The following is a 15,057-nucleotide window of genomic DNA, read 5'->3' as shown; positions in this document are numbered from 1 at the left end:
CGTGGGCAAGGTCTTGGGGCTCTGTGCTGTGAATCTCTGTGGTTAATAATTTCTTTGGGAGAACTGGCCGCAGCTACCCTGAGTCTTGGAAGAAGTATTTCCTTTTTTGTATCCAAGGGCGGAAAATAATCTTTTAACTTATTGCCCTTGAAAAAAATGTGGTTTGCCAGTGGTTAAATAAATCTGGTTCACATCACTTCGTCAACAGGCATCTGGGTGACACCATCCTTGGCTCTGACTCAAGCGAAAGAAGGGATCTGGGAGTTCAGACCACTCCCAACTATTTACTTTAATTATGCCGCTTTTCTCGTTAAACTACAGATTATGGAAATGATGTAAGTGCATCTGGATTTTTCTAAAATGTGACATTTGAGAAAAGGAAAAGGATCGGAGAATAAAGCATATTTTCTCAACCTCTGTAACTGGTTCAATCGCTACTTGTATTTTTCATCAGGAATTCGGTAGCCTGCGGGCGTAAGGCAGCTGCGGTCATGTTTTGTTTGCACTGCAGTGTTTTCTAAACTTAGGATCAATTTCCATCATTTAAAAATCAGGAGATCCTCCGTGGACATCAGATTGTAGGCCCCTCGTGAAAAAATTGCCAGATCTGGGTAACAGCGGCCGGCGGCGTCCCGTCAGGATACAGTTAGAGGAGGATACATTGGCTACTCCCCGCGCCATCTGGCCACTTCCAGCGAGACATTTCTTTCCATTTCTACACCTTTCTTCCCTGCTGTCCTCACTCACAGACTACATCCATCTGGACCCTCCAAGAGTTTGCACTTTCAAGCCTCATGCCTCTTTTCTAATTCTTTTCTTATTGGGTTTCTTCAATTGAGGACAATTGAAGTGCACAGAAATATAAGTTATGGGGCAATCATTTTTTATTGCACAAGGAATTTTAGGTTTGGTCATTCAAAAAAATATGGATTCCCAATGTTTCCCTCGTAAAACCTGAATCCACTCACGATTAAATTAACAAACCAACTTTAACTAGCTTAACTATGAAACAGTGGTGCGTCAAGGAGGGAACAATGGGGGCGACCTGCCCAGTGCCGGCAGTGAGGGAGTGTTCTGCCTTTAGGGAATTTAAAACCAAAAATAAAACCGACTAAAGCCCTTCCGCTTTTTGTGATCACTGGGCGCCAGCAATTCTTAAGGTCAGTAATGAAATACTTCTGCCCTCAAAAAATCTTTTGTTGGCTTCAGTTCTAAAAAAATTGCTGATGACTGAGTTTTAATTACATATACATATCTATGTAAAAAGTTTTTTAATGGACTGTGTTTTATATGAAAGTTAGTTATTCTTAATTTTTGTTACTATTCTTTAATAGACCCAAACGATAAAGATCCCAGTTCTTGTCTTACCTGAAAGGTAAGTTTACAGTCAAGAGATGGTGCGTTGTGTAGTGAAAGATTTTGAAAGATTTTCAAATATTTATTTAAAAAAGGAAAACATACATACCTCCGAGAATGGGAGGCAGGCTGATCCAACGGAGGAAAATCGGCGGGATTTGTCTCCCCTTTCTCTTAAACCGTGGCTTCGAGGCAGTCTTTTGATTGATTGACAGCTCTTGTCCCTGGAATGCTTTGTCATGTTTGGCCCCTTTGCGCACGTCCTTATCCATGGTGTACACAGAAAAACCCACAGTCGAGTGCCTAAATCGCACTGTTCACTATAATACAGTGAGCATTGGGTCCTGTCCAGTTAAGGCCTTTTTGCTGCCTGCACAGTTGTGGCTGTTGAGTTCTAACTGGTTTCTTACTAGCACTCATTTAGAAGAAGTACAGTCCCTTTATGCTGGAGGCGGGCACAGTGCCATCTTCCAGACCATCCTCCCTCTTCTCCACCTGTCTGCCCAGTGCCCCCACTTATCTACCTACCTAACAAATGTATTTTATATGGAAGTTAATTGAAAAAACTCCCAATTGTAGCATCATCCCAGTACCCGTGGGTGGACTCAGTTATGCTTTCTTTTGAGATTAAGTTGGTAATGGTTCCAAATCATTGGTGCTGTTGGTGTTTCCCCACTGTAATACTACATATGCCTGCATTTAGATGGTAGATTTGACGTACACAGTGGTGGCACCATCACGGTAAAGATGAAGAAACAGAACTTAAGACATTTCAACTTCTTTATTCCATGCTACCTACTGCTTGGAGTTTTTAGTTTTATTTAAAATGTGCAAGGGTGAAACAAGGGGGAACTGCAAGGTGCACTATTTTTTGTTTGGCAAATGTAAAATTTAGTTCAGGGCTAATTTTTTTTTTTACTGAGTTTGGATAATATTTAAAAAATTGAAAATCATTTAAAAATTGTTTTAAAATGACTGATTCAAAAAGTAAAAGCATTACCGCAAGGATGTGATTTAATAGTTGCCTGAATTGTATCTTCTGCAGACATAAGATTTATTAAACTTCAGTTATTTAATTGCTGATTCTGATCTTTTCCCCCATCCAAGTGAGGCCCATGTAACAAAAGACAGCTTAACAAGAAAAAAATACAGATTTATTTAATTTCAGTTTTACATGACACGGGAGACTTCCTAAGGAAATGAAGACCTGAAGAAGCAGTTAAACATGAGTGTTTTTACGCTAGGTTTGATGAAGTGTGCGAAGTCTTGAAATAATGCGGTAGGACCAAAGGGTAGAAGCTAAGTGTAGGAAACTAGGGGAAGCAACAAGGCCCGTTTGTTGAAATTCCTCTTGGTGTTTTGGAGATAAGGATGCTTCTTTCCTTGGGTATAGGAAGGGCACCTCTCACATGATGGTTTTATGACCTTTTTCAGAGGAAGACCAGAAAGTCTTTCCTAGGTTTTATGACTTGCTTCAGGAGAAGGTCAGAAAAACATGCTGTTTCTCCAATTTCTTTAGCTTAAAATATTCACTATGCCAAGGTGCCATACTTTGGGGTAGTGTATCCTGCGCCCTGTCATTAACAATTATTTGCAGAAAACATTATTATATCAGACTGTAAGCAAGGGATCTACGGTCAAATTGTTAGGTATAAAAACTGTTGAAGAAATAATTGTTCACTTTTCCTCTTTTTCTACTATAAATATATATTATTAATTTCTTTTTCATTTTGTTTCCTGGCATACTTATAGAGACAAAGTTCTGTAAATGAAAATTCTCACTATCTAGATTTCTTTTTGTTTCATTTCATGATGTTACTGAAAATAGTTTGGTCATTTTGAGGAGGAGGTTACTAAAAATCGATCTGCTCCAAGTGTCAATGGATGGGTATACCACTGCCTTGGCACACAGGGACTACCAAGGTAACGTAGGAGAGGAGAAACTTTTCCTCTACCCTCTTAGGTTTTGAACCTGGAGCCTGTAAATTAAACTGACAAAAGATAAATTAACAGGAGGAAAGGTTATTTCTCATACACACAGGGACTTCACAGAAAAGAAGGGAAAGCCCAAAGAAGCAGTTAGGCCTAAGAACTTATATACCATGTTAACAAAGGGCAGTAAATTATGGAGAAGAGACTAGGCAAAAGAAAGGGGTGGCTGTGCTTTCAGGGGTGATACATTGTGGGAATTTAACTAGGAAATGTATGGGAAATAAGAATTGTTTAGTAAGTGCTATGGTCTGAATGTCTGTGTCCTCCCCCTCAATTCATATTTAAATCCTAACCTCCAAAGGTGATAGTATTAAAAGATGGGACTTTAGGAGGTGATGAGGTCATGAAACAGAGCCCTCATGAGTGGGATTAGTACTTTATAAAAGAGGTCCAGAGAAATCCCTACCTTGTCCCGTCTACCAGGTGAGGATGTAGCAAGAAAATGCCAGCTGTAAACCAAGAAGAGGGCCTTCACCAGAACGCCACCATGCTGGCAGCTTGGCCCTGGACTTCCCAGCCTCCAGGACTGTGACGAGTAAATTCCTGTTGTGTATGAGCCACGCAGTCTGTGGTCTTTGTTGAACAGGTTGTTATGCAGACTCAAGTCAGTGCCACTGGCAGAGATAAGAGTCATTCTCTTCCTCGTACAGGAAAGGAAGGCACCTTTACAGGAGGAAAATTTGTTACCTCTACAAAGGGAAATGTATGTCTTGTTTTGAGGCAGAAAGGGAGGGCAGAGGGCTCTTCCTGTGTCCACTGTTTCTTAATTGCCTTCGGGTTAAAATAATCTCTATGCCATATTCTGGAGTGGCTTATGCTGATCCCCTCCAGTAACCTCACGAACTCAGCAAGATGACATAGGCTGGGTTTATTCTCTTGTGTTGGAGATCTCTGTACTAAATTAATTTCTTTTTCTTTTTAAAAAATTGTGGTTAAAAAAACACATAACATAAAATTTTATCATTTCAGGTGGGAGGGTATAGCTCAGTGGTAGAGTACGTGCTTAGCGTGCACAAGGTCCTGGGTTCAATCCCCAGTGCCTCCATTAAAATAAATTAAATAAATAAACAAATAAATAAATAAATAACCTAATTACCTCCCCTCATAAGAAAATATTAAAAAAAAAAAAAAGAAAAATTATCACCTCAACCATTTTTAAGTACTTTAATATTTATACTGTCATGGAACAGATCTCCGGAACTTCTTAATTTTCCAAATGGGCAACTCTTTACCCGTTACACAGAACTCCCATTTTTGTAGTGAATTTTTAAAAGAAATTTCTACTGACAGGTTAGGCAAAGGAAGGACCCTCAGGAAGTGGCCAGCACGAGGAAGGGCAGGGTGAGGGGTGAGGGAACCAGCCTCACATGTGGCGACATGGGTAGAAAGGGCAGTAGGAGCAGACCCTGATGGGGCAGCCTTATTTCCCCAGAGTGGCAGCTGTCCCGGTGGAGTTCTTGGAGAGGCTAGAAAGGGGCCAGGGCCGTTTTTACCACAGTCTTGGGAGGTGCTTGGTATCCTCGCACAGAGGCCATCTGTGGAGTGAGATGCCAGCTGCTTGCTTAGGCTTTACTGCTATGGAGTCACTGTCATGCCTCACACCTGCCACCCACCCATTCAAAGTTGCTTTTAAAATAATAACCCTTTTCAATTAAAAGAGTAGTATGCTTATCATAGAATATTCAGAATATATAAAAGAGCATAAAATGAGAATTAAAATCATCCTTAACTGCACCATTTCAAGAAACTAAATCCTGGGACTTTTGGCAGAATTCTGTATTGTAAAAATATTTATGTGAGATTAGATTGTACTTGCAATTTTATAACCTGCCCATTTTGCTTACATGTCATTGTAAGTTATTCAAAGACATATTTTTCCCATGTCATTATACGTTATTCAAAGACATTTTTTAAATGACTGCATAATATTGCATTCTACAGACTTGTTCTTTAAGGCATTTTAAAAAATGGCAACTTTATTGCCATCCTAGAACAAAAAGTTGCAGTGCTGTCAAACCTGTCCTCAAAGCAATTCTTGGTACATCTAATGCTGAAATAAAGTCCTATCAAGCTGGGTCCCAAAGATAAGGACATTCTAAGAAATATTAAAGTGAAATATTAAACCTTAGCACAGGCTGCAATTTAGGCAAATAGAAACAGAATCTGGTATTATCTGTCAACACACAACTTAGAAATCTTTTCCACAGAATTAAATAATGATGTGATGTGTTATCTGTAAATTTGTAGCAGCATAATTATAATAATGAGACATATTTAATATAATGAGACTTTATATTTTAAAAAATGTTAACTTATGCCAAGCATGCTATTTGGTGGGGCCCAGCCATTAGGCAATTTAATATTTTCATTTAAATGTTATGAGCCCCAGGAAGCAAAGCAGGGAGAAATGTTGAATTATAAACATATTGAAATGGAAAAATGAAAGCTTCCCTTGCATCCTCCAGAGTCAGTTAGGAAGAGAGTTGCAAGTTTATAGCTTTAGTTAGAGTCCATGAGCCCTTTCCAATGAACACAAATGTACGGCATTTTAATTTAAAAACCATACTTAATATATTATTTTCTTTCCTGTCATATCAGCTATCAAAATGTTGCAATGAATATCACACTTGGAAATTTACCTGAAAAACAAAACAAAACAAATTATTATGGTACCAGTGCTCATAAGGATGACAAATGCAAAGATCAAGGCATTTATGGCAACACAGAAAATGGAAATGGCACTGAAGAAATTACTCATTGGCGGAAAAAGTAGAGTCAGATTGATTAACATTGCACTTTTAGACACGGAGCCCCGTGCTAAGAAGGTGCTGACCACACATGCTCTGGAAGTCTTCGCTCTCTAGAGCAGATGCTCTCAATTTCGTGATTAGTCACTTGTGTCAGAGGGAGAGTGGACTACATCACATACTGGCTGCAAAATACTGGACTTTAGGAGAACCTGAATTCTAAGTCCAACTGCTCCCCCACTTACAAGATGAATGACTTTAAGTGAGTTTCTGAAATTCTTCAAGCCCTGGCTTTCTTATCTGGAGAATGGGGACAATATATTACCTACATCATAGTGCTGTTGTGAGATTTCATTAAGACAGGATACATAAAGTACATAAAGGGTAACATCTTAATAAATACTCATATTATTATTATTATCATCAGCCATCAATTGCCCAAGGTGCTTTTCACTTGTACAATCTGTTGATGAAGTGCTATTGTTGCCAAAACACAGCCTCCGTACTCTGCTTACCAAGTTAAGACTTGAGGGCAGAGTTTTGGATGAAGTAGAAAGGGCAGCTTTAGTTCTTTGCCAGGCAAAGGAAATAGGCCTCTCTGAAAATTGTTGACAATGTCCTGAGACAACTTATTGTGAAGCCACAGTGTCCAGGATGATGTGCAAAACACATAAAGGATAAGATTACTGCCTTCCCAGCTTTTTGCCCTGCTTATCCAAACAATGGCCTAACTTAAGTGGAAGGAAACATTTTCTATGACAGCCATTCATAGATATGTCATACATGGAGAGTGTAGAATTGGTAACCACATTCTAATATTATAAATTGTTTTAAAACATTAAAAACGTTCACCCTACCACTCTCCCCAACTTTGTATCTGCCATTATCAGAGGAACCACCAGAGGAGGGGGGCCACCTCCTTATCCACCTCACAGTAAGACAGGGCCAGATGTGGTATCTCCCTATAAGACCTGACAGGGCACCCAATCTGGCCTGGGAACTACTGACACCCCAGGAGTAGGGCAGTTTTCCTTAAGGCAGTGGCCGATTGGAGTGATGGAGTCCAGACACCCAGCCGGTTATGAATGGACATATAGCCCTTTCGCTACTTCTGATTTAATACACTGGAGGAGCCAAAACCCCATTTAGAAAATCAAGCAGTGCCCACAGTGCATTTAGCTCTCTCGGCAACTGAGCCAAATTGGGACCCTAACACCCCAGTTGGACTAAATATGCTTAATCATTACAGGCAATGTATATTGGCTGGATTAAGAAAAGGATTTCCTAAACAAACAAATTTTAATAAGGTCCAGGCTCTTAAACAAGAACCTAATGAAAATGCTTCCGCATTCCTAGGACACATCCACCAGGCCTACAGAAAATATACTGCTAAATCCAGATGACCCAGAAAATGTTCGTACGGTCAACATGACTTTCATCAGTCAGAGCACTGGTGACAGATGGAAGAAACTGAACAAAATAGAAGGGGCGGTGGCTAAAAACTCAGGAGAATGATTAGAAATCGCCTTTACAGTACACAATGCTTGTGAGGAAAAAAGAATGAAACCAGTACAGGTAATGAGTGTCACCCAGACCAAAGCCAAAGGGGGCCAAAGAAAAACTTCCAGACAAAAAAGAAGGATTCTGCTGTAGGAATCAATCAACGTGCATATTGTAAGGAGGAAGGGCACTGAAGGAAGGATTGCCCAAAACTAAAAGCAAAGGCTGAAAGGGAAAGAAGCAAGCCTCCCCAGGTTATGGCTGCTCAGGAAGAAATAGAGGATGGCAGTGACTGAAGGGGCCCGGGCACCCTAGGATTGTTAAGGGCCCTCACAACTATTGCTCCCCAGGAGCCCTGGGTACAACTAACAGTGGGGTTTCGACTCACAGATATCCTAGTAGATAGCGGAGCTGCTTACTCCGTTCTAAATGGCAAGCTGTCTGCACTAACAAAAACAACTGTCTCTGTAGTAGGAGTGACCAGGCTGTCGCAAGAACAGCCCCTGTTACAACCTCTTGAATGTAAACTTGGAGAAAAGACTTTAACTCACAGTTTTCTGTACATGCCTGATCGTCCAATTCCTCTTTTAGGGAGAGATATACTATGTAAACTTAATGCACAGATAACCTTTTTTCTGGAAAAGCAAATGATCTGTTTCAAAGTCTCACCGGACAGCGCCTTGCTCCTTCAGCAGGAACTGGACCAACAAGAAAAACAAGCTGAGCTGATACCAGAATACATTCTACAAAACCTGAATAAAACCGTCTGGGCGGATGGGGTCCCAGGACAGGCATGATCTGCCACCCTGATGAACATTCAGCTGAAACAGGGAGCAACCACCCCTCAGAAAAAACAATATCCTTAAAAAAAAATGAAGCTTTAAAAGGCATACAATCCATCTTAGATCAATTCCTAAAATACGGACCTATGAAACCGTGCAGATCACCTTATAATACCCCCATTTTGCCAGTTAAAAAAACCTCACTTGGAGGAGTATCATTTAGTGCAAGATCTAAGAGCAATCAATGATGTTGTGCAAGATATACATCCAACAGGTCCAAATCCTTATACATACCTGGAGAATTCGAATATTTCACCATGTTAGGTTTAGGTTAGGATGCCTCCTTCTGCATTCCTCTTGAGAAAAAGTCTCAACTGTTGTTTGCCTTTGAATGGCAAGATCCTCATTCTAGGGTAAAATCACAATTTTGCTGGACTGTGCTCCCACAAGGATTAAAAAATTCCCAGACCATTTTTAATGAAATTTGAAGCCCAGGACTTGGGAGACTTACATCTAAATCAAGGAATCTTTTTACAGTGTTTGTTGCTGAAAGATTGGCTCCCGTCCCTGACGAGCGAAGTAACTCAGAGACAGGGTCTTAGAGTTTAGAAGAAAAGAGACAGCTTTATTGCTTTGCCCAGCAAAGGGGACTCACAGCAGGCTAGTGCCTTCAAAATTGTGAGCCCACCTTGGGGATGGGGCAGGGTGATTATATAGTCATAGCTTAAACAAAGATAACAATCAGCAGAATCATTTTTCTTGTCACCAGGTTTCTTGGCGTCACGGTGTCTTCAGGCAACAATTTTATAGAGACTGGTAGTTGCTACTTTTCTAATCCTTTCATCTCACAAACCCCTGCGGCTTGTCTCTTTTTGACAAATTAGGCTATTTTGCAGGGTTACAGTTCTGTGACCTTCTTCCTGAAGAACAACTCAGAAGCCAAACATGATTATCATTTTTAATTACCAGAGCAAAGAAAAAACAGTAAAATCAATAACTAAGGCTTTCACAGTGGGCCTAGAGCTGGGAGCAGGAACCGGTCAGTCAGGTTTGCTGACCGTTCTGAGCAAGCAGCAGGCATAAAGCCAAGAATTTGTTAGCCTAAACGTGGCCATTTTATTATTCCTCCTTCATGTTGATGACTTATTAATAGCCAGTCTTAATCTGGCAAACTGCAGATAACTATTCTAAATCATCTGGCCTGGTGCGGATACAAAGTGTTTCCAAGGAAGGCACAAATATGTAAAAGAAAAGTGACCTATTTGGGATTCCAATTATCACAAGGAACCCGTAGTCTCATGCATGACCGTAAGAGGGCAATCTGTAACTTCCAGATTCCAAAGAGTGGAAAAACAACCCCATGGGTTCCTAGAGATGGCTGGATTTTGTCGAATATGGATACCCAATTTGGGGCTAATAGCCAAACCTCTCTATAAGGCATTAAAGGGACTAGATTCAGAGCCTCTAGCATGGACTGCAGTGCCAGAAGGCATACACCATCCTAAAAAGCAGCCTTCTGACTGCCCCTGCTCCTGGGCTTGCCAGACTTGAAAAAGAATGGGGCAATGGAAATGGTCTTGGACCGTTGGATTCTACCCTGGGGTTTTGGCAAATGATTCCAGAGAAGCTCCATCAATGGCTTTGGACAGGGTACGGGTTGCTTTGTGCGGAGTTGGGAGGGCGCACCTGAGACCCTGACAGGTGCCATGACGGTTCCAATGCTGAGCATAAAAGGTCAAAAAGTGGGCGGGGGCCCAATTCCTGGGAATCCCAGCCCCTTCCTCAAAGTAGTTGGAATAATCCTCCCACTTGTTAGCATATGAAGTAACCAAGCCTATAAAAATTAACCCGCTCACCTTGTGGCCACTCTCTCTTCTGAGTGAGATGGCCTGCACCATCTGTGGAGTGTGTAACTACTTTTTCTTTAAACTAAGGACCCAAGCTCCATGCCTCGTGGCCTTTGTCTTGCCTTCTGAAACAGCCTGCACTCTATCTGTGGAGGTACGTATCTCTCTAGATAAAGCTACTTTTACTCAACTGCGGTTTGCTCTTGAATTCTTCACTGTGCAAAAGCAAGGACCCACACTTGGCAGGGTGTGTCCCAGGGACTCAGCCGGGGCCTGGGACACAGCCATCCTCTTGCTCCACATTCATTTTCCTGTTTCATCTCTCTGGTGCCCACCACGGGCATTTGAATAAAGAAACGGGGCTCAAAGGGCATGATCTCAGTCGGCTTATTGGGCTACAGCTCCCTTCTCTTCGGAGGGTGGCAGTGGGTTTCTCCTGCGCCGGGCAGGCTCAAGGGGCTCAGGTGATGGTTGACGCTGCCTGCAGGATCTGGCAGTGACCACCTCTCGAGCCTTGAAGGAGCCCACAGAGCCCAGGGCTTTTCTTCCCTCCATCTTTTCTCATTCTCCTCTGTCGCTCTAGCTCTTTGGACTCGAGAAGATCCACCAAGGCAATCACTCGTACATCCAAATTAAGGACACGCGGCAAGTAATTGGCAACCTGATGGGGTGAGCTCCCCCTACATGGCTCCTCGAGCCCATTTCCACTTCTCTACGTGGTCTCAATTTGGTTCTGGGACGCCGGCACTGCATAAGGGGGCCCAAACTAGAGGACTCTGGGAATTTCCCCTTTAAAAATTTGTAGCCCGGCGCTCCCCGAGTGCTCTCGGGGCGCACGGCCTCACTGCATCCCTGAGCAGGAGTCACAGGCGGGCACTACCTCAGAGGGGCCTATGGATCTCTGGACTAGGAAGCGTCGTGGCTGTACATCTTCCCTCTTCACCCTGGATCTCTCTTACATCCTCCTCTGTCCTGACTCTGCAGACTGTCTTTTGATACCTGAGACTTGATACCACTGCTTTGCTGTGCTCTAACCCCACCTTTCAGCTGTTTGCTTCTCCTTTCCCAGAAGGTAATTCACTTAGTTAACTCAGGGCCTAGGTCTCCTTCCTCTGAAGAATTAAGGCCCTGGAACTGTGGTCACTTTTTCTCCCACTGGGTCATTGAATTACAAAGGAAAGGTAAATGGGGGAAGTCCATCTGTCCAAGTGTTCCTGATCTGATTCCAGGACGCAGGTTTAAAGAACTGCTGGGTATGCCTGACTCACGTCCCACCAGAGTGTCTTCCCCCAGAGAAGCTGGATGCTTTAGATGACCCCTCATGGGCCCACCTCCCTGAGGTCCACAGCTGGGAATTTTACCTCCCCTGGCTCTAAGGGCAGATACTCTTCCCAATCATCTACACCTAATGCTACTTCTGGGCGTCTGGGGACCCCAGACTCCCATGAATCAGCTCATGGATCTGGCATTTGGAGTATTTAATAATAGAGACAGGGTCAAAGAGGCAGAAAGGATTCAGGGACAATAGGAAAAGGCACAATTTTTGGCAGCAGCCCTACCCCTGCACCTCCTCAGGGTTACCCTTGTTTGTGAAGACGCACGGTGAGGGCAGGATCCAGGTTGCCTGGATCAGAGCCACTGTCTTGCCAAGAAAGGGAACTGTTTTAAGTGCAACCAGGTGGGCCACTGGAAGGACAAATGCCCTATGTATAGGAAAAGTCCACCAGGATCCTGCGCAATATGCAAGCGAGCTGGAAGCGGGGCTGCCCTAGGTCCCAAAGGGGGCTTGCAGTGCCCAAACCTGTGATGGCCGAAATGACTAAAGACTGACAGGGCCCAGGACCCTCCCTGGCTCCCAAAGGATACCTGGTCATTTTTCTGAAGGCGCCTTGGGTAACACGACGTGGCAGGCAGGGAAGTTATTTTCTTTCTGTTTTAATTTTCTTTTTAAATACAGGAGCCACCTGCTCTGTGCTGACTGATTTCCCTGGACCCTTGTCCTCCCAATCCTGTGTAATAATGGGGATTAGTAGAAGGCCCCAGACAAAGTGCTTATTAGGAAATTTACTTTTGCATATCAATTCCTGCTCATGCCTGAGTGCCCCATCCCCTTGACAGGAAGGGACTTGCTCACTAAATTCTAGGCAATTATCCAATTAGGAGACCCTTACGTGAAAGACAGCCACCAAGAAAAATGACACTCTCGGCTTTGGGACCCTGCCTCAGCCCCAAGCCAGAGGAGGTCTCCCTTCCACCCCATATTGTTTCTCAAGTGAACCCCGCTGTTTGGGAAACTGAGGTCCCTGACAGCTACGATTGTCAAGTTATCATCAGAAATGGGACCTCGTGAGGCTATAGGCAAGCCTCTTCCGATCAAATGCTGAACTGGGAGTCATAATTAAAAACTCAAACCCTCAAAAGTGTTTGTAAATAGATTGCCAAATGGGAGGCCATGGGTCAGACTACATCAACCATAGCTGATATTTGGAGCCTGATAGAATTTTGGTGGGGAAACCTTCTCCCCTAAGCTAAATGAGGAAAAACAAAGCTGTCTTTGTTTTACAAATCTAGTCTTAACAGGACCAGAAGTGTGACTCCAGAAATAATACAAAGCCCACCTATCCTTTTAACACTCTGAAAACCTCCCCTACTTATCTTAAGAGACTTACAAGTATTGAAAGATTTTTTTTCCCCCTGGCCTTAAGGGAACAAAGAGACTTGCCTTCCTCTGTCTTTGAGATACAAATGGCCTACCTTGTCTTCTCCAGGAACTCTGATCTCACCATCCTTTTAAAATGTAAATTTCAGGGAGAGGGCATAGCTCAAGTGGTAGAGGGTATGCTTAGCGTGCACCAGGTCCTGAGTTCCCAGTACCTGCATTGAAAATAATGAAGTAAAACCTAGTTACCTCCCCCTCCAGATAAAGTGTAAAAATACATGAGGAAAGTGCCTTTGAAAAGATGTTATTTATGTAAAAATAAAAATAAAATGCAAATTTTCCAAAAAGAGGGGAATAAGTAATTTGGAATTTAAGGACAAATAGAAATTTTGACTCCTTTTCATAAATATTAGTAAAAAGGTCTGGCCATCTAGACAGGCATCTTTAATTCCATCTGCCAAAAACTCAATTTGAATCCTACCTTTTTTTGTAACGAATGGGTTTTACACTGTTGTACCCAAATCATGGCTAAAATTTGGAACAAAATTGGTCTCTGTTTTGTATTGTGAATGAAAAATAATACAAGCCATATTAGTAAACAAAGAATACTGAAGCCATTAACTCATCAGCCGCTGCCACCACCCCCAACAGTGAAGACAAGCAGTGAAGACCAGAGGCCTGGCCTCTGCAGCCACCCACAATGGTGCACCCCAAGGGGACTCAGAATAAGAAAGGACAGGTTGCTGACCCTAAATGGCTAGGTGCTTATCAAAGGAATGATTTCAGTGAACCCAGATGTTTGTTCCTTCCCATATATAGAAAAGCACTAAATTCTTTAACTTGAAATGTCTGGTTTTCTTTAATAGTAATCTTTTAATGTTCTGACTACCTGGTCTTTGTTGTAAAACTCCTGTATGCCCTGCTCCTCCCCTACCTCTTGGGAGCAGTCCCTCAGCCATCTGAGAGGCTGCCATCCCACGCTCAAAGGTGTTCGAGTCCTCAGAATTGCCCACCAAATAAAACATAGCTCTCAACTTTTAGGTTGTGCATTTATTTCAGTGGACAGTTTGTTTGTATGCCATAGAGGTATGGTATTAGCAAAATTAAATGGTGAAAGAGCTCTGTTTAATTGGCTTACAGGAAATTAAGTGCTTATATGAACACTCAAAAATATAAAGGAAACTGGCCAAAATGAATTTCAGGTTTACATTATCTAAAAAGTATTCAGTACTGGTATTGGTATTGAAGCTAGCTTAAGCTTGTTGGTTTAATTAATATAGACATGTTTTTACAGTCATCAATGTTAACTATAGTTATAGTTAATAATTTTTGTCATATCTAGACTTACTAGAGGTCAAATAAGACCTTATATCTGTTACAAATTTGTCAACAAAGAAAGTAATTCAATGTGAAAAAAACTTTCAAGAAAAGAAAAGTAAACAAAATAAGAGCTTTGGGTAAACTCTGTAAGAGTAATCACATTTTGAGAATGTCTGTCTAAAATTCTCTCTCCAGATTTTGGTATCTGAAACTTAAAACTAAATGAAGAGGACTCACTATCTGTGTCTTTCACAAAATATTGAAACATTAATTGATTTGCAGGTCTAAGTTTACGCACCTTTGCCTTCTTAGGGAAAAAAACAAAAGCATAAGTTTCCAATCAGGAAACACTGATATGATAGCCAATTCATAAAGCTTGCTCCTTGATTTTTGCCAGAGATTTAAGGACTTTAAGGGTTAAAATTATAATGTATGTAATTAAAGCTATTAAAATAATGAAAATATTTCAGTATCCTAAAAATGTAAGATGTATGTTTTCAGTTAAAAAAAGGCTTGTGGAAAAGAAATAATGAGAAAAGAATTTTATGCATTACCAGGATTTTCTAAGGTTGGATTATTTAATTAGGTAAAAAATTTTGTTATTAAAAATAGATTAATACAAGACTGGAGTTTTATTCTCTGTTAAGAAAACAAAGTTTTCTTGAAATGTTGCTTTTGATAACAGATTGCATGTGATTCTTTGCCTTTAAGTGATCTGTAATTGCTTTTAAAACGTTTGGTTAAGTAAATAAGTATTTAACAAATTCTAAAAGTTCTTCGGACCTCCAGCTAACTTCGAGATGCTTTAAAGGAACCCTGAGGTATCTCAGATATTAAAATAACTAGGATTATTT

This window comes from Camelus dromedarius, chromosome 4 (assembly GCF_036321535.1).
Source record: "Camelus dromedarius isolate mCamDro1 chromosome 4, mCamDro1.pat, whole genome shotgun sequence".
Taxonomy (NCBI): Eukaryota; Metazoa; Chordata; class Mammalia; order Artiodactyla; family Camelidae; genus Camelus; species Camelus dromedarius.
Note: the sequence above shows the minus strand (reverse complement) of the source record.